Source organism: Oryctolagus cuniculus, chromosome 6 (genome assembly GCF_051225735.1).
Source record: "Oryctolagus cuniculus isolate XC-2025 breed Fujian yellow rabbit chromosome 6, ASM5122573v1, whole genome shotgun sequence".
Taxonomy (NCBI): domain Eukaryota; kingdom Metazoa; phylum Chordata; class Mammalia; order Lagomorpha; family Leporidae; genus Oryctolagus; species Oryctolagus cuniculus.
Genome location: NC_142872.1, coordinates 61,834,717 through 61,855,444, shown reverse-complemented (window position 1 = coordinate 61,855,444; position 20,728 = coordinate 61,834,717). Strand labels below are relative to the sequence as shown.

The following is a 20,728-nucleotide window of genomic DNA, read 5'->3' as shown; positions in this document are numbered from 1 at the left end:
GAAGCTCCTGGCTCCTGGTCGGTGCAGCTCTGGCCATTGATGCCATTTAGGGAGTGAACCAGTGGAAGGAAGACCTTTCTCTCTGTCTCTCCCTCTGTCCGTAACTCTATCTTTCAAACAAATAAATAAAAATATTTTTTTAAAAAAAGAAAAGATCAATAGATTTGATAAACCTCTAGAAAGCCTGACAAAGAGAAAAGAAAGAATTCACAAATTACCAACACCATGAACAAAAGAAGGGGACAGTGCTACAGAGCAAAGCAGGCATTCAAAGGAAAAATAAGAGACTACTAAAAACACTCTATGTACATAAATCTCATGAAGCAAATTAAATGCACTAATTCTTCAAAAACTATAAGTTACTAAAGCACAACCATGATAACTGAGTTTTAAAAATGGGCAAAAAGGGGCTGGTACTTGGCATAGAAGTTACATTTCTCCTGGGATACCCACGTCCTGTATCAGAGTGTCTAGGTTCAAGTCTGAGCTTTTCCAATTCCAGCTTCCTGCTAATGCACACACTTCCCGCTAACGGCCACTCAAGCAGTTGGATCCCTTCCATCCACTTGGGAGATGCAGACTGATTTCCTGGCACTTGGTTTCAGCCTGGCCCAGCCTCAGCTACTATGGGCCCTTGGGAAGTGAATTTGGGTAGTGAACCAGCGGATAGAATCTCCTTTTCTCTCTGTGTGTGACTCTCTTTCAAAATATTAAAAAAACTTGGAAAATATTTCATCAATGAGGATGAACAGATAGCAAATAAGAACCTCAAAGAATTTAAAAATTGTTAGCCATTAGGATCCTGGAAAAGTACCTAAGCAAGTTAACTAGCTTTTGTGTGAGTGACCCCATCAGTTCTATTTTCAAAAGTTCATTTTAGGGGCTACGTTGTAGCTTAGCAAGTGAGGCTGCCGCCTGTCACTCCAGCATCCCATATGGGCGCTGGTTCATATCCTGGCTGCTCCACTTATTTTTTTTTTAAGATTCATTTATTTATTTGAAAGTCAGAGTTACACAGAGAGGTCACAGGGACAGAGAGAGAGGTCTTCCATCTGCTGGTTCACTCCCCAATTGGCCGCAATGGCCGGAGCTGCACCAATCCACAGCCAGGATGAGGAGCTTCTTCTGGGTCTCCCAGGCAGGTGCAGGGGCCCTAGGATTTGGGCCATCTTCTACTGCTTTTCCAGGCCACTGCAGAGAGCTATATAGGAAGTGGAGCAGCTGGGACTCTAACCAGCACCTATATGGGATGCTGGCACTGCAGGCAGTAGCTTTACCCGCTACACCACAACTCTGGCCCTCTCTCCTCCACTTCTGATACAACTCCCTGCTAATGGCCTGGGAAAGGCAGCAGAGAATGGCCCAAGTGCTTGGGCTGGTGCCACCCGTGTAGGAGACCCGGAGGAAGTTCCTGGCTCCTGGCTTTGGCCTGGCTATTGCAGTCATCTGTAGAGTGAACCAGGGGATGGAAGACTTGTCTCACTCCTTGTCTCTTTCTCTCTCTGTAACTGACTTTCAAATATATTAATAGATTTTTCAAAAACAAAGTTGATTTTATAGGAAAGAAATGGTGTATGGTTTAAAGGAGAGAAGAATTGTTTTAAATATGAAATTCATCAACTTTCAAACTTTGTCCAAGGAGGCAGTACTGTAGGGTAAAGAAAGCATGAATGATGGCAACAGACATTGGATTTTGAATCCTCTCCAAGATGGTTCAAGGACTTGTACCCATGTCATCATCAATAGACAATTTTCATGGGCCTTCTTATATGCTGGGAAACTTTGTATGCATTATGCCTTAATCTTCACAGCAAATTTCTGTAGTAATAATACCTAACATTTATCGAGCACATACTATGTACAAGCACTAGTGTAAGTGTGTATCATGTGTGAGGCCATTTAATTCACACACTTACCTTGTGTGACAGATACTGTTATTATCTCCATGTTGCAGATAAGAAAATCAAGACTTTAAATAGCGACTTCCCAATGCTACAATTTTGGATATCAAGTCTCTGAACGTAGGCAGTAAGATGGTCTCTCTTACTGAGGGATGCACATGATGCAGTAGGCAGTATGGAAGAAGTGTCCATCATCCACTTCTAGCCTTGGGACAGAAAACATATCCTACGAGGAGTCTTAGCTGATGTCCAAGACAAAGAAGGCAGGAAGACAAAGAAGGTAAAGCCACATGCAAAGGCCTGGCCGATTCCCAGGAAGACTGAGTACAGCACTGGTCTGCTTGCAGGAGAAATAAGGACAGGACAGCACAGAGTCCAGCTTGGGGAAGGCATCCCTATGTGCTGTACTCATAAGGACTCTTGAGGTTGCCAGTAACACATTTGTGGAGCTACTCAAGACACAGTCACAAAAGCATGGGTTCAAGTAGCCCAGCTGCAGAGACCACAGGAGTAAACCAGCCTCTCAGTCATTCAATCCATCTATCTGCCTTTTGTCTCTGCTTCTCTCTCTTTTGGCTTTATTTTCTTAGACAATCTTCCTCCACAAGACAGAAGTTAAGAATAACAGAAGCCTTTTAGGCACATTTCACATAATGGCCACTGAGACGTCTTTCTAAGAAGTGTCTCATCTAATTTCTGAATATTTGGGGGTTCTTCTAAACATCTCTCTTATTGTTAGCCAGTATCTCAGAATACTGTGATCAGAGAACATGTTATTTATGATTTAATTCCTTTGTCATTTGTTAAAACTCATTCTGTGCACAGCATATGGCCAACATGGTAACTATTTTATATGCACTTGAAATGAATGTGTATTCTTTTATTATTGAGTACAGGATTCTATAGAGATCGATACAGTTAGATTTCTTTAACATATTGTTCAAATCTTCTGCCCATTAACTGATTTTGTTTGCTGTTTCTACAATTAACTACATCAAGTGAGTTATAAAATCTCCCACTGTTTAACTGTGGATTTACCTAGTTTTCCTTGTATTTGTTAGTTTATGCCTTTTATATTTGAGCTTTGTAAATAGGTAGGTACAAATTTAAAACTGTATCTAGTTAGTTAGCCCTTTCATTCCTCTAGCTCTATAACTACTTCTTATCTTTAAGTCTACTTTTTTGGGCATTAATATAGCCATATTAGCTTTTTCTGATTAATGTTTGTATGTAAATACTTTTTCATCCCTTTACTTTAAATATTGCTACCATTTTATTTTAGAAATGCTCCTTGTAAACCACATATAATTGATTTTTACCTAACCTGAAAACCTGTATCTTTTGATTGAATTTAGTCTATTTACATTAAGTGTAATTATTGATCTGTTTGTGCTTATCATTTTCCTATTGTTTTGATTCCCCTCTGTTCTTGATGACTTTATTTCTCCTTGCTTTCTTTTTCATTATTCAAATATTTTTGTTACATCTCCACCTACATTTACTTTTATTTGTTACTTTTTTATTACTTCAGTCATTACTGTAAAGACTACAATGTACATCTTTGATTCATTATAGTGTCATTTAAATTAGTTCTTTCACTTCTCAATTCAAGGATGTTATAACAATGTAACTATATTCGCACCCTCCTACATTTGTGCTCTTGTCCTAAGTTTTAGTTACACATGTCTAAAAGTTAGCACACATGACTGTTATAACGAAGTTTTAGTAAGTCAATACTCATTTTGATTAGTCCAAATGTGTATTTTTATTACTCTTTATCTCTGTCTGCATTGCCACATTTTCAAATCTGCTAACAATTTTATGTCTACTTGTTCTATCAGTAGCTACATTAAGTGAGCTATGAAATCTCCCACTGTTAACTTTGGACTTACCTTACTTTCTTTTTATTTCTACTTTAATTACATTTAGGATCATTTTCATTCTGCCTAAACACTACATTTTAGTATTTACTTTAATGTAAGCTATTGATGATGAATTTTCTTATTACTTTTTAATGTACCTAACATTGTCCTTCATTTTTAAATCGTAAATAGTTTTGCTGGATATAAATTTCTAGATTGACGGTAGACTTCTGTGTTTCATCACTTCAAAGATGCCATCCAGGGGTGGGCATTGGCCGAGAGGTTAAGATGCCTGCATCTGAGGACCTGGGTTCTACACCTCGCTCCACTCCTGACTCTGCTTCCTGCTAAGGCAGACCCTGAGAGGCAATGGTGGTAGTGTAATTAGGGCCCTGCCTCTCACATAAGAGACCTAGATTGAGTTCCTGGCTGCCAGGTGACCATTGCTGGTGTCTGGGGGGAGTGAACCACCACAGGGAAGCTCACTTTCTCTCTCTACCTCTTAAGTAAATTAAAAATTTTGAAAAGGATACCATCCAACGGTTTTATTTTTATTTTTTTATTTATTTATTTTGAAAAATCAACCATCCACTTATTGGTTCTCCCTTGCAGAGAATGGTTCTTTTTCACTCTGGGTTCCCTGTACTACTGTTTCTTGACTTTGGTTTTTAGCAGTTTTGTTAAGTAGCATTGCATGATTTTGTTGGAAGTTATCATGAGCAGCATTTCAAGTACTTCTTGAATCAGTGGTTTGATGTCTTCTGCCATATTTACTTCTTCTGATACGTATCAACTCTGTTTTCTCCTCCTCTTTTTCTGGGACACTAAGGAGTGTCAGAACTTGTCCCTGCACCTCTCACGGCCCTCTCTGTGTGGTCCATCCTTTTGTTTGGTCCTCTCCATGTTTTAATCCAGCTATTTTGTATTTTACCTCCCTTCCACTTCACTAAACTGCTCATCTGTGTAGTCTTCATGCTTTTTTCCATTTAATTTGTCCCATTTACTGTTAAAAAATCTATTTAGGTTATTGGGTTTAGTTATATATTTATAGTTATTTTTATAGAACTGGGGTCTTTGATAAAATTTCACATCTTATCATCTATTTTATTGATGGCAAACATTTCCAAATCCACATTTGGTCATTCTACCATCTGGATCACATGTGGACCTGGGTCTACTTATCTGTTCTTCTCTCCTTTAGTTTTTAGTAAATTGTAGCATGTCTTAATTTCTATTGATATTTTATATTGTGTATGAAGGAAATCATAGAGGTTCTGCTTACGGTTATCTTCCTACACAGTTCACTGTTATTCTGGCATGCAGTCAAGTAGGAACATAATCATCTTGCCACAACCAGGGACTGAGACAGAGGCCAGGTTTTTCTTTTTGTAAAGATCTGCTCTATTTTTGGTTTGAACAGACCTGGGGACTTAAGTGAAAGCCTAGCGCATTTACCAGGGCGCTTCACCCACAGCAGACCTTGAACCATCATGGTTTCTGCGGCACCCAAGGCCTCGGGGATTCTGTGTGTGTCTTTAACTCTTCACATGCATTTTCTACATGGGATGTGAGTCACAAGGACAGAGTGGGGATCAGGAAGCTGCACAGGAGGAAAAGGTCAGGGAAGGCTGGGCTCTTCTAGGCACGTATCTTCTCCCCCAGGCTCTTGCCCCTTCTAGGTCTGGATCTCACAGTAGCCCTGGAGTCCAGTATTTGTCTTTCCAATCCCCGACATGGCTGAAGGCTCTGGGCCACACCATTTTCTGCTCAGTGTCTGGGCCTGCCATTGGCAGTCAACAGTGTTCAGGGAGAAAGCAGCGGTGAAGCTGAAGCAGATCCTAAAAGTCATGAATTTCCTTCGAGACCCACAGCTCCACACTGCCTAAGTCCCTCTCCTTCAAAGAGCTGATTGCTGTTTATAACTAACAGACCATTTTGAGAGCAATTCCAGGTTTACAGAAAAGCTAAGCACAGAATTCCCATACACTGCCTCTTCCGCCCCACCCCCGACCCGCACACTCAGCTTCTCCTTTTGCTGACATCTTGCATGTGGAGTACATTTATTAAGCTTAATGAGCCAATACTAATATATTATTATCAAGCATACCCATAGTCCAGGGTTCAACTTGTACTGTACATTCTATAAGTTTTGGCAAACATAATGCACGTTGAACATTACAGTAACATCCAGGATAGTCCTAAAAATCCCCGGTACTTCATCTAGTCCTTTCTTCCTATCTCTGGATCCCTGGAATAAAGTTATAGTGGTTATATAGTTAAAGTGGCTATAAAGTTGCCTGTACCAGAATTTGCCTTTTCTACTCGGAATAATGCAATGTGGCGCCTTTTCAGTTTGGCTTCTTTCACTTAGCAATATGGGTTTGAGGCCCCTCCATGTCTTTGTCACCTGAAAGCTCATTCGCCTCTTCCCACTGAGGAATATTCCATTTTCTAGGTGTACCAGTTGGTTTACCAATTCAACTACTGAAAGATATCTTGGTAGCTTTCAAGTTTTAGAAACGATGGGGGCCAGAGCTGTGGCACAGTGGGTTAAGGCTCAGCCTGCAGCACCAGCATCCCATATGGGCACCAGTTCAAGTCCTGGCTCTTCCACTTCCCATCCAGGTCCTTGCTAATGTGCCTGGGAAAGCAGTGGAGGATGGCCCAAGTCTTTGGGCCTCTGCACCCATGTGGGAGACCAGGAAGAAGCTCCTGGCTCCTGGCTTCAAATCAACTCAGCTCTGGCCATTGTGGCCATCTGGGGAGTGAACCAGCGGATGGCAGACCTCTCTGTCTCTACCTCTCTCTGTAACTGTACCTTTCAAATAAATAAAATAAATCTTAAAAAAAAGTTATAGTAATCATGGTGAATAAAGCTGCCTTAAATATTTATGTGCAAGCTTTAAAAAAATTATTTATTTATTTATTTATTTATTTGAAAGGCAAAGAGACAGAGCAAAAGAAATCTTCTCTCTACTGGTTTACTTCCGGAAATGCCTGTCGCATCCAGGTTTGGGCCAGGCTGAAGCCAGGAGCGTGGAACTCCTTCTGGATTGCAGAACTCCTTCTGGATCGCCTACGTGGATGGCAGAGACTCAAGTACAAGGGCTATTATCATCTGCTGTCTTCCCAGGGGCATTACAAGGAATGCCGGATCTAAAGCGGAGCAGTAGAGACTTGAACCAACACTCTGATATGGGATACTGGTTTTACAAGTGGTGGCTTAATCCACTGTGCCACAATGTCACAGCTCTGTGTGCAACATTCATGAGAATGTAAGTTTTCAACTCCTTTGAGTAAGTATCTTGCAAAGTGATTTCTGGATGATATGATTCAAGAGTATGTTTAGTTTCGTTTAAAAAAAAAAAAAAACTGTCTTCCAAAGCATTAGAACCATTTTGCTCTTCCACCAGGAACAAATTAGAGTTATTGCTTTTAGCGTTGTCAGCATTTAATGCTGTCAGTATTTGGTATTTTAGTCATTTTCAGATGTGTAGAAGGATTTCATTCTTGGTTCCGATAGTTCTTGTTAATTGTTGACTAAGGTTTTACTTGCTCTCAGCTAAGACGGTTCCCCAGGATAAAGAGTTTGAGGTTTTCTCTCCTGGGTCCTAAATTCAATGCTCCTGAGGAAGGACCCTGGCAGGCTGAAGTACCAGGACCACTTCCTGTTCTGGTAGTTTTTGTTAAGGTTTTTTTTTTTTTTTCTTATTTTAAAAAGCAGAATTACAGAGAGAGGAGAAAAGACAGAGAGAGAGAGAGGTCTTCCATCCACTGGTTCACTCCCCAAATGGCCGCAACAGCTGGGACTGAGCCAGGCTGAAGTCAGGAGCCCAGAGCTTCCTCTGGATCTCCCACATGGGTGCAGGGGCCCGAGCACTTGGCCCATTCTCCATTGCTTTCCTAGGCTCACTAGCAGGGAGCTGGATGGAATTGGAGCAACTAGGTCTTGAACTGGGGCCCATATGGGATGTTGGCTTCACAGGTGTAGGCTTAACCTGTTCAGCCACAAGGCCAGCCCCCAGGGTAATTTCTAATGAGATCTATGGAATAACAACTCCTATTCAAACCACATGAAGAAAGATAACCGTAAGTGGAACCTCTATTTCCTTTATACACAATATAAAATATCAATAAAAATTAAGACATGCTACAAATTACTAAAAACTAAGGGAGAAAAGAACAGATAAATAGGCAAAATCATCTCATGGAAGAAAGGGAGATTTTCCAAAAGGTGCAAAGGTGTGTTAAACACTCCAAACCACAGCTGTTCACCTGCCACAGTGCCCTAATGATACACCCTTATGGCAGGCACAGTACTGGCCTTGACCTGCATAAAACACAGAGGTCACCATTCTTCACCATCTCCTGACATTGCTAGGTGACTTCCACTGTAAATAACCTTAAAGAATATTTTAAAATCATCCATGTTTTATGTGCAAATTGCTTTCACTTATAACTTTTAAAGCATTTCTGCAAGTCTGTAACTATTTTCCATATTAATTGTGACTACAGTATAGGAATTAGGTAGATAGTCTATTGAAGCCACACTGGCTAGGGCCAAATCTCAGCTCTGCCACGTTGCTAGATTTAGGATCCTGAATAAGCTATGTTAGTTCTCTGTGCCTCAATGGCCTAATTTCAAAATTGAGGATACTGATAATACCATATTGGGGCGTTACATGGATTAGATGAGTCAATAAGAGAAGTGCTCAAACCAGCACCTATAAGTGCCAAGCAAGTACTTACATTTCTTATTCTATTATTAGGTAAGCACTTTGAAGAACCAACTCTTCAATCAGCCAGTTTGTTTTTTATTTTCTAATGTATTCATTCATACTTTTAAAATGTTATTTTCATCTCCCTGATTTCTGTAAGCTTATCTCATTTTTGTCTTTTGAACTTCCTGGGATAAATATCTAGTTTATTGATTTGTCTTCTTCCTGTTTGAAAATGAATGAAATTAATGCTATGACTTTCATTCAACCTTTGATTAGTGCAGCTTTGACATTACCATTTCCCAAGTACTTTGTAGCTAAAAATTGGTTTCTTTCCTGGACATAAGAGTTGTTCAGTAAAGTGGTCTGGTTTGGTTTAAATTTCCAAATGCTTGATATGCATTGTTGCAATAATGTATAACTTTTGAGAATAGTTTCTAGCTCCATTGTGTGTAGTCCAAGAGCATGGTCTGTGTATTTTCTGCTTTGGAAAATGTAGTAAATTTTCGTTATGGCCCAACACATAAATTATTTCTGTTAAAATTCTCTGAAACTAAGGACAGAAGCCCCATTCTGAACGTACACATATTTTATACCAAGTATTAAATCATGTGTATTATTTATGTTACTTAAATCTTCTTTGCCCTCATTGAAATTTTCTTGCTTAATCTATCAAAAATGAGAGGTTATTTCTATCTTCTGTTAATAGTATGAAACTTCCTTGCACTAAAGCTATGGTATTTGGCACATGGCTTGATGATGACATCACATATCATGAATCTTGCTTTTGTGCATGTGAAATGACCTGCTAATCCTATTTCCCTATGTTAGAATTTGCTCTTTATCTAAAATACAACTGCAAACTCCATGTTTTGTATTGACTTTCCTCAGCCTTCTGTAATTACACTTTGTAAGTAACTTGTTCCATGTGAGAATCTCTCAATTTGGGAATTTGACTCAGTATGGAAAATCAACTCTTACAATGAAATGTACTCTTTTTTTTTTTTTAAGATTCTCCTATTTGAGAGGCAGAGCTACAGACAGATATAGAGATAGCTAGAGAGGTCTTCTATCCGCTGGCTCACTCCCCAAATGGCTGCAACAGCTAGAGCTGGGCCAATCCAAAGCCAGGAGCCTCCTCTGAGTCTCCCACATGGGCACAGGGGCCCAAGCACCTGGACCATCTTCCACCACCCTCCCAGACCATCAGCAGGGAGCTGGAAAGGAAGTGGAGCAGCTGAGACCAGAACGGGTGCCCACACAGGATGCTGGCACCAGAGGCAGAGGCCCAACCCAGCACACCAATTCGTTGTGTTTTCTGGTTCCTTGCTATTTCCTTCATTGTTTCACACACAAACATTTGTCTTCCATGATTCAGAAGGCACACATAATCTTTTTAAAATTCTGTCTTTAGTCATTTCTAATACGTCAGAATACATTCCTCTCCCAGCCTCAAGAACAGCACAGATGATTTGCATCTCCCCTGTAAATGAGATAATCAGCACACACGCATTTCTTCTTTGCCTGCCTCTCCTTTCTCCTGTTTAACCTTTTCAGTTAAACTCAGACCTTTACTTCCAGATGCATACCTTCTGTGTTTTATTTCGGTTTCCTGAGACATCGTGTTAGAATTGGAAGCTGAAAGAAAAGTGAATACAATGTGAGCCTTTTTCCAGAAGGCTCCCGATGATGCTTTATCTGGAAATAGTTATTTTTTATAAAACTACGTTTCAAAGGATCTGAGTGCTTCTGAGATCAGTTTTCATGATGCGTTAGCATTTAGTGTTTTGTTTTGTCTCCCTGTGTAAGTACACCTCCAATGAAAGAGATGACAAAAGCCTTAAACGTCTCATTATAAATCTTGTTAAGTTGTCAGTTTTAAGAATGTTATACAAGATGTAATGGCCAGATAGGAATATGAGCTTTTATAGAAATTTGTTCTAAGAATCTCCCAGAGGCAAGCATAAAAGGAAGCTGGGCTCCTATTATTGCTAGGAGCTCTATATTTAAATTTCAAATAACAGAAGTCGGAAAGCTATGAAAAGCATGAGATTCTCTTTCTTCTTAAAAGGGAAGGGGACATTGCCTACTTTGAGTTAAAGGGAAAAAAGGACAATAGACAGGCAGAAAGGTCAGTGGTGATGTCTCCCCTGGTCGGCTCGAAACAGATGGAGAGTCTCCCAATACAAGAGGCAAGCCGTAAGCATGCAAAAGGACATCAACTTCGTATCAACAGGATTCCTTACAGAGAACCCTTCCAGTTAAGGTCCAGGAACCCACTTAGGAAGACATAAGTTAATCAGAATAAAGACTTCTTGAGAAAGGTTTTGAATTTTGCCCAGACACTTGTCTCTAAAAGATATTCCAAGAGACTATTTTGCTGTTCAATGATCCATTCATCTGCCTCTTCTTTGTAGCTTGTGTTGTAAAATAAATCACCATTGAGTGATCTGAGGTTTGCAGCCTCCGAGAAGGGCGGCAGGACTGATCAGAGGAAGAACGTGGTGTGGTATCATCTCCATGAAGTCCTCAGTCAATCCCCCAGTAGACTTGGGCTGGCCATCCTTTGCTGTCCCAAGCTGAGATACAGGTGGGTGCTCTCCCCCAGAAAGGCAAGGTGACTTCTTCAGCAAAGGCTGCCTCCCAGGAAGGGCTAAGGGCTGTCAGCCAACAGCTCAAGGGGAAAAGGCATCCAGTCTCACATGGGCGCCCATGTGGGCAGCCCAGCACCCACCACAGGCTCTTCCCCAGGGCGTCTTCATTCCCAGCTTTCTCTTGGCAATCTGACTCCAAATTCACATATTGCTAACCCATAAAAGCATCCCTCCAGCGGGGAGACTCCTTCTGGACTCCAGATGGACACATGCCATTGTTTCCTTGAGAACTTCACTCACGTGGCTCGCAGACACCTGAATCTCAGTATGCCCTAAACTCACCCAGGCCCCGCCCCAGACCTGCGGTTCCTCTGGCTTTGCAGTCTTCAGCGAACTGCCCCTCATCCATCCACAGTGCCGGCTAGACATCCGAGATGAATTCTGGACATCTTCTTTCTCCCTCCCATACCCAGTCACCAAGTCCTGACCAATCTCCCTCTCAAACATCTCCCCAACAGTTCCTCCTAGTTCCACGACTGCCATAGTGCCCTCCAACTTGCTACCCAATAAGCAACCGTGTTTTCCTTCCCACCAAGGTCATAAGCCTAACAAATCCCTGTAAGACAAAGACCAGAATCTCCAATCTAGGCTGCAGGGCTCTCCATGGTTCGTCCCCTGCAGTGCCACAGGCTTGGTCTCCTGCCATGCTTGCTCTTGACAGCGTGCTCCAGCTTCCTGAGCTCCCGAATGCCCGGAGTCTTCCCACATGGCCATTCCTCTGACGTTGCTCCACAAGGGGGAGACTTAGCGTCACTACTGCAGGAGTGGATTTGAAATAAAAGTGAGTTCAGCACGTGCCAACCCTCTCCTGCCCTTCTCCTTTCTGCCATGATAGGAGCCAGTCAGAAGACTCTCATCATAGGTCAGCACCAGCCGCCAGAACCATGAGCCAATAAACTTTTATTCTTTATAAATTACCCAATCTCAGGTACTATGTTAGAGTAGCCCAAAACGCATGAAGCCAATCCAATTTGATGAAATAGTAGGCAGTCATTAAGAACGGTGTCTCAGAAAATCCAATAACTGAAGGTAAGTTTACTCATTGCTATGGAAGACGCTATGGAAAATTCCTCTTCTGGGGCTAACACCGTCTCCTATACCATTGAGGATGAGCAGACCCTAAACATCTATTCCTCTTAAAGTCCAACAGGGATGTGATGGTCTCAAGGAAAGAGCACATGTACTATTTGCAAATTCCTCATGAGACCCCCTTTCTACAGATAGCACACTTGCTTGGTGCTTATGTTTGTACTACAGAATCAGGGGGAACTCATTTCTCACCGACTCATAGAGTCGTATGATTTCCCTTAATACAGGGATTTTGTTTGTTTTCTTCACTGTTGTCCCCCTACCTCCTAGAACAGAATCTGATACATGATATGTACTTCGTAAATATTACTTGAACAAATGGGTGAATGGGTGGGTGACGTTCCACTTGAACCTGGCTCCTGTCAGGAAAGGCATTTGTGTGTGGATGTCACCCCTCCAGCACTCTCTCTACTCCAGACCATTACGTAATTGAAGACTCCCACCTTCAGGCAAGAGTGGGTAGTTCATGTTTCATAACTACTTGGCAATGCTTTTTATTGAGATAATTTCCTTTTCAATTTGGTCTTTGCTTCTTAATGTCCAGAAGATTCCATGTCATGGCGATTTCTTTCTTTCTTTTTTTTTTTTTAAAGAAATGAAGGAAGGTCCGTCTCAGTGAGGAAATAGTTCTAATATGGCGTTTACTAAATACTGAAATTAACGGACTTATTCACAAACTAGACTGCTCCCAGTTGTCTGAAAATTGTCTCTAAATTCCATCATATTCTTAAAATAACAGAGTGTCATGAGGATATATTAGTGTCGCAGGAACACCACTATGAGAACTGGCATTCTGGAATTCTTAGCCAGTACAACAAAGCGAGGAAAATAACAAAAAGGCACATAGAGATTGGAAGGAGGGAATAAAAATCTTCATTCAAAGAATGTAGAAATCTCAAAAAGTTTTACATATTAACAATCAACAAGAGAAAATTCAAATTAAAAGTGTGTTTCACAGTGAACCAAAAATCATAAAATATTTACATACAAAATGCGTGCAAGATCTGTAGACGGCAAACACAATGCACTGCAAACCTCACAAAGTGAAAGAAGGCCTGAACACATCGGGAGGGGACTTTGAATGTTTGTGGGAAATTTAAGTTAAAGCAGAAGTTTATTCTGATGCAAAAAAATCTTTGAAACCCACACATAGCTTTCTTCATAATATTCATTGTGAATGAACTTTTTGAAGATAGCTCACATAGCTTCAGTGCAATCAAAGGCCCAAGAATATAGACACAAACTAGCTGATTCTCAAAACTAACATGGAAAGACAAAGGGGCTTAGAACAGCCAAAACAATTTTGGGGTAAAAGCATTTTAAATTATAGAACACATTACCTAACTCCTAAAATTACTACAGCTAGTTGTATGAATAGCTACTCAAAAATTACTATCGTGTCATTGCAGTATGTAGTAAAGAAAACATGATCGGTAGAACAGGGTAAAGGAGACAGAAATAAACTCACAGGCATGTGGTGCATTTGCTTTTAAGTGCAGCTTTGTGTATTGTCTATTAGTGTAGTAAGTAATAATTTAGCCTCCGAACTAGAATGCACTTGTCTAAACTTTTCTTGAGATAAGTGAAGACTCACAAGCAATTGCAAAAAAATAACAGCGAGAGCCTATGTCATCTACTCAGTTCCCCGCAACGGTGATGTCTTTCAAAACTCTGGTGCAAAATCACATCCAGGATACCGGCATTGCCAAGGTCAAGACACAGAACATATCTCACCACAGCCGCACTCTGCACTTCCATAGGCACACACACTGCTCTCTTGCCTTAACCCTCTTCATGATCCTTCCAACCATCCACCTGTTCTCCATGTCTATAATTGTGCCATTTCAAGAATGGCACATATAAATGGACTAATGCAGTACAGAGCCTTTGCGAGATGGCTTTTTTCAGTCAGCATAAATTTCTGGAGATTCATCCAGGTTGTTAGTATGCCCAATAGTTTGTTTCTTTTTATTGATGAACAGTCGTCCATCATATGGCAATACCACCATTTGCATAATCACTCATCCACTGAAGGCCATCAGGGTTGTCTTTTCAGGCTTTAGATATCACAAATAAAGCTGCTATAAATATTTATGTACAGGTCTTTGCATGCACATAAATTCATTTCTTTGTGACAAATGCCCAGAAGTGCAATTGCTGGGTTGTAGAGGAGTTACATGATTAGTGGGTTTTTTTTAATGTTTATTTATTTGAAAGGCAGAGAGAGAGTTCTTTCATTCACTGGTTACTTTCCATGTGGCCACAATATTCGAGGCTGGCCAGGAACTCCACCCTGGTCTCCCACGTGGGTGGCAGGGGTGCAGGTACTTAGACCATCTTCTGCTGCCTTCCCAGGTGCGTGAGCAGGTAACTGGGTCAGAGGCAGAGCAGCTGAGACTTAAAAAGGCACTCTGACGTGGGATGCAGGTGTTGTAGGCAGCAGCTTAAACTGGTCACTGCGTTAACAACACTGGTCCCTACGCTCAAGTTTTTGCCCATTTTTAATTGGATTGGGTTATTTTCTCACTGTAGAGTTTAGAGGGCTATTTTTAATTACACATTGATAATTAATAAATAATAAAATGTTATGACTTATTAATACAATATTGAATAATTAAATCAAGCTGGTTAACATACTCACTACCTCAAATACTCAGCATTTCTGTGGTGAGAACATTTGAAATTTATTCTCTTAGCAATTTCAAAATGTACAATATGGAAAGTTCTATATATACACTAGATATTAGCCTTTTGTCAGATATATGCTTTTTAAAATATTTTCTCCCATTCTATGGCATTCAATTCTCTTAACAGTGTCCTTTGCAGTGCAAAGTATTTTAATTCAATGAGTTTCAATTTACCACTTTTCCTGTTATGGATTTTTCTTTTGGCATCATCTCTAAGGACTCTCTGCCTAATCTTACCTCAAGAAGACTTTCCCCTGTTTCTTGCAAATATTTTAATATTTTACATTTTACTAATGACCCATCTTGAATTACTAGTTTACAATTTGTTTTATAGTAGTCCATGGTGTGGAGATACCACCTTGTATAATCACTCATCCATTAGAAGTTTAGTGTAGAAGTTCATTTTTTTTGTACATGGATATCCAATTGTTCCAGCACCATTTGTTCAAAAGGTCACCCATTCTTTATTAAATTGCATTTGAATTTTCCTGTATAAAATACATTGAGATTTATGCTTTCAGAGGAACAGAGTAGACATTCTTTTCCCTTATTCCTCTCACAAAATATTAAAAACGAAAAAGTTAACCCTATATATAAAGCACCTAGGAGACAATGACGAGAGGTATAGAGAAGCAGACTGACCAACCGAGGACCTCAGGACCCAAGGACAGTGCAGCGGGGGTCACCCACATGTTCTCCTTACTCACAGACTCTGGAACTGGAGCCAAAGAACCCAGAGACCTGGAAATGCCATGGGCATGCACCAAAGGAGGTCAAAGTCCTTCCATCCGAAGACCAGGAAAGAGATGGTCTAGTAGAACAGCGAGCGTGCATTCAATAACCACCCACTTTAATCAAATAGCACATACAAACCTGGAGCTCCACCCCTTCCCACACCTACAAGGTGTGAGCGGGGAACCCAAAGAGGCTGTGTTCATGTGCCCCAATACCCTCACTGCGGTGACGGCGGAAAAGACCAATAGGGACCTGGCTTTCACGCTGCCTCCAGCAATGAGCCTTCTCTTCCCCCCTCATTCTCTTACTTCTACACTGATCCCGAGTCAGTGGAGACCACACAAAGAACAGGAAAGCAGCAAAAAGAAAACAAAGGCCAAAAAGGAAAGCAGAAAAGAAAAGAAAATGGAAGACTTAACTGCTAACATAGCAATAATTACATTAAATGTAAATTATCTAAATACACCAGTTAAAAAACAGAAGCTGTCAGAATGGATTGAAATACATGACCCAGCTATACTCTGTCGATGAGAAACTCAATTCAATTACGATACAGGCAAGTTGAAAGTAAAAGGATGGGAAGAGATATAACAAAAGGAAAGTAGAAAGAGTTATGTCAATATCAGTAAAGTAGACTTAAGCACAAAGAAAATGATCAGACAGAAAGGGACATTGTATAGCGATAAATGGTCAATCCACCAAGACACTGCAATCCTCACCACACACAAATATATGAAGTAAAAACTGACAGAACTTACAGTACAAATAGAAAACACAGTTATTTTCGGAGATATCAACATGCTTCTTTCAACAACCGATATAACCACCAAAAATCAGCAAGAATATAGACTAGCTTAACAGAATGAACAAAAGGAATCTGACGCACATAGGCACCATAAGCCACATCCCGGGGCACTGCCCAAACTTCAACAAATGGAAAGAAAATTAAACTCATACAGATAATAACAGAATCAAACCAAAAATCAATAAAAATGATAACAATGAAACAGCAACTGATAGAAACCAAACAACTTAATTCTACATAATCATAGGTCCAGGAGGAAGTTTCAAAGGAAATCAAAAAAATATGCCAAATGAACAAAAATGAAAACACAACATATGAAAATTTAGGAGGCACAGCTAAAGTAGTGCCGAAAGGAAAAATTAGAGCATTAAGTGTTACAAACAGCATTAAACATAAATAGCATTAGAAAAAGGAAAACTTCCAAATCCGTAATCTAGCTCTCACTTCAGAACTAGAGAAAAAGAACAGCAAAATAAGTCCAAAGCAAACTTAATAAGGGAAATGATAACTATAAATCAAAGAAACGGAAAACAAAAAGTCGTGGAGTTCCTGGGTGGCCAATGACGAAGGATGGCTAATGACATCTGGCCTTTAGCCTGTCTCCTTGGTTGCCCAGTGCCTCTTTGGCAGGCACACCTTGCCGAATTTCATGGCCTTGTCTAAAAATGATCAGAGTCAGTGAACTCAGGGGGCTTCCATAGCCTTGGCAGCTCATGACAAGAGCCTAGGGTGATTACTGATGCCATAAACAAGAGTGTCAATTTGTTAAGTCAACAACAGGAGTCACTGTGCACTTACTCCTCATGTAGGATCTTTGTCCTTAGTGTGCTGTACATTGAGATTTAATGCTATAACCAGTACTCAAACAGTATTTGTCACTTTATGTTTTTGTGTGGGAGCAAACTGTTGAAATCTTTACTGAATGTATGCTAAACTGATCTTCTGTATATAAAGAGAATTGAAAATGAATCTTGATGTGAATGGAAGGGGAGAGGGAGTGGGAAAGGGGAGGGTTGCGGGTGGGAGGGACGTTATGGGGGGGAAGCCATTGTAATCCATATTCTGTACTTTGGAAATTTATATTCATTAAATAAAAGTAAACACACACACACACACACACACACACAAAAGATTTATTTGTTTATTTGAGAGGCAGAGTTAGAGAGAGAGGGAGAGACAGAGAGGGAGGTCTTCCATCAGCTGGTTCACTCCCCAAATGACTGTAATGGCCAGAGCTGTGCTGATCTGAAGCCAGGAGCCAGGAGCTTCCTCTGGGTCTCCCAGGTGGGTACAGGGGCCCAAGCACTTGGGCCATCTTCTACTGTTTTCCCAGGTGCATTAGCAGGGAGCTGGATCCGAGGTGGAGCAGATGGTACCGCAGGCGGCAGCTTTACCTGCTCTGCCACAGCATGGGCCCCCAGCAGGAAATGCTGTCTATAAAGGGCACCACCACAGCATACAAAAATATCCACACTTTGTGCTCACTTCCCTATGTTCACCCATCCGCCCCTCCACCTAACTTTTTGTCACCAGTCTTCCAGTCCCGGGTTCCAGATCAAATGGCCAGGTCACTGGCCATCCATTGCCCTAGAACCCACATAGGTTCTCACCTCCCACATGAAGCAGATGACCTACTACTCTTCTCCTTTCCCTTCCTACTATCCTTTGGGGCCATCTTTGAATAAGGCTTTACTGCTGTCACCATCCACACAGGCTTACATCACGACCAAACTCCCCTATCTGTAAAAGCGTGCATGGTTCCTCCTCTTTCAGCCACTTACACAAGATCACCCATATGGCCATCAGGCACACGTGTGTCCAGTGGGAAGCGTGTGCACATGACGTTGGTGTCATGAGGACGAGGTTAATTGCTCGTGCAGCTTGTTCCTACTCTGTTCCTGCCCAGCCTTCAATCCCACGTGTACTACTTCCATTTTATGACTGCTGCCGGTACCCTAATTGTTTCACTTGCTAGGTCCAACAGAATCCTATTTATAAAATGAAATTCCAGGTACCTAATCACTGGGTGCCCCTGGCTAAGCAATCTGTCTATATCAAAGCCTGGAAAGATGTCAGAAGCTGTTTAACAAAAGACACTTAATTTTATGCTGTGAACAGCGTGACGTTGATCATCATCCCATTTTGGAGTCTGTTGTAGCTTTTCCATAAGCATCGTTTAACATCCTTTCCCACCACCAACATCCCCAACACTGTGATGTCCTCTAGATCCTGTGACCCGAGCAGCAGGCACTTGTGCCACAGTCTAGGCCTATTGCAGTCTTTCCCGCACTGGGTTCCACTCAAAGCTGACAACCTTCTGTGTCACCTATTATATGGGTCGCATCCATATTCTTAGGTGAGGGGCTGGCCTTGTGGCACAGTAGGCTAAGCTTCCGCCTGCAGTGCTGCCATCCCGTGTAGGTGCCAGTTCGTGTCCCTGCTGCTTCTGTTCTGATCCAGCTCTCAGCTATGGCCTGGGAAAGCAGTGGAAGGTGGCCAAGTCCTTGGGCCCCTGCACCTGTGTGGGAGACCCGGAAGAATCTCCTGGTTCCTGGCTTCAGATCGGTGCAGCTCCAGCTGTTGCAACCATTTGGGAAGTGAACCAGAGGATGGAAGACCTTTCTGTCTCTCCCTCTGTCTGTAACTCTCAAATAAATAAATAAAAATCCTTAAATATTCCTAAGAGAGGAATATATCATCTAGGCCTACAGAGAAGTCACCATGTTATGCATTTCAAGTTTGTGCAAGGAATTCAGGAAATGTTATGAGCTAGGTTAGGGCCTAAATAAATTTTCCAGGTTCTTACCTTTTACTTAGTGAATTCTAAATACAGGCCCAAACACCGCGAGCAGCGTGATAAACTTTGTTACAAAGTGAGAAAAAGACACAGGCCCATTAGGGCTTTGTTTAGGGAAAAGGAACTAAAGAAAGGGATTTATCATACCCTGCTCTACTCGTCCTGAGTCCACACGGAGGAGAGAGAGCTTCCGCGCTTCCTAGCTCTTTACCCACTGAGAAAAACGGAAGTGTTTACGTGGTTCCGCCCCCATGTCCCAAGTAGGAGGTACTTCCTGGGAGGGGTCCCTTGATTGGCAGGTTGATGAACACGACAACACAAAGCGGAGGTGCAGCTTCCAGCTCATGAACTGTAAATTATCTATTTATTTATTTGAAAGGCAAAGTTACAGAGAGGCAGAGGCAGAGAGAGAGGCAGAGTTGGGGGAGGTGCTCCATCCGCTGCTTCACTCCCCAGACGGCCGCAATGGCCAGAGCAGGAGCCAGGAGCTTCTTCCTGGTCTCCCATGGGGGTGCAGGGGCCCAAGGACTTGGGCCATCTTCTACTGCTTTCCCAGGCCACAGCAGAGAGCTGGATCAGAAGTAGAGCAGCTGGGACTCAAACCGGCACCCATATGAGATGTGGCACTGCAGGCAGCAGCTTTACCTGCTTTGCCACAGCGCCGGCTCCTCTATCTAATCTTTACCATATCAGAAGCACTCTGGGCCGGCTCCGTGGCTCACTAGGCCAGTCCTCAGCCTTGCGTTGCCGGCACACCAGGTTCTAGTCCCGGTTGGGGCGCCGGATTCTGTCCTGGTTGCCACTCTTCCAGGCCAGCTCTCTGCTGTGGCCAGGGAGTGCAGTGGAGGATGGCCCAAGTGCTTGGGCCCTGCACCCCATGGGAGACCAGGAGAAGCACCTGGCTCCTGGCTTCAGATCAGCGCAATGCGCCAGCTGCAGCGCGCCGGCCGTGGCAGCCATTGGGGGGTGAACCAATGGCAAAGGAAGACCTTTCTCTCTGTCTCTCTCTCTCTCACTGTCCACTCTGCCTGTCAAAAAAAAAATTATATATATATAAAAAAAAAGAAGCACTCTGTTTTTACTGTGGAGGGGGTATCATGCCCTAACACTGACAACTGGTTGTCGCTGAATTTTTCTTCTTTGGACTTCTAAAATCTTCACTGAAAGTTCCAGCAGGTTCCTGAATCTTTGTAGAATCCAGCCCCCATTCTTCGAGAACACACATCTTACCAGGATCTCCAGTGTGCCATCCTGACTGGCGCTGGGTTATGCATGTAATGGATCAGTGTGCTGGTCTGTGGGATGAGAGCCCGGGTCTCTGGGGACTGTCTTATGAGGAAAGGTAGGGAAGTCAGCACAGTCCTAAGGTAAGACTTAAAGATTTATTTTTATTTATTAGAAAGGCAGGGTGGGACAGAAAGAAAAGGAGAGACGGACAGAAAGGGGTCTTCCAATCCACTGGCTCATTCTCCAAATGGCC

General features: G+C 42.0%; 1 protein-coding gene across 1 annotated transcript in view; it reads right to left on the bottom strand.

Moving 5' to 3' along the window:
- Positions 1–19,504, bottom strand: part of NSG2 (neuronal vesicle trafficking associated 2) — an 86,839-nt gene extending 67,335 nt beyond the window's left edge. Inside the window, exon 1 of the mRNA XM_089335072.1 lies at positions 19,396–19,504. The gene's annotated coding sequence lies outside the window, so the exon portion shown is untranslated. The remainder of the gene's footprint in view (positions 1–19,395) is intronic.
- Positions 19,505–20,728: the final 1,224 nt, after the last annotated feature.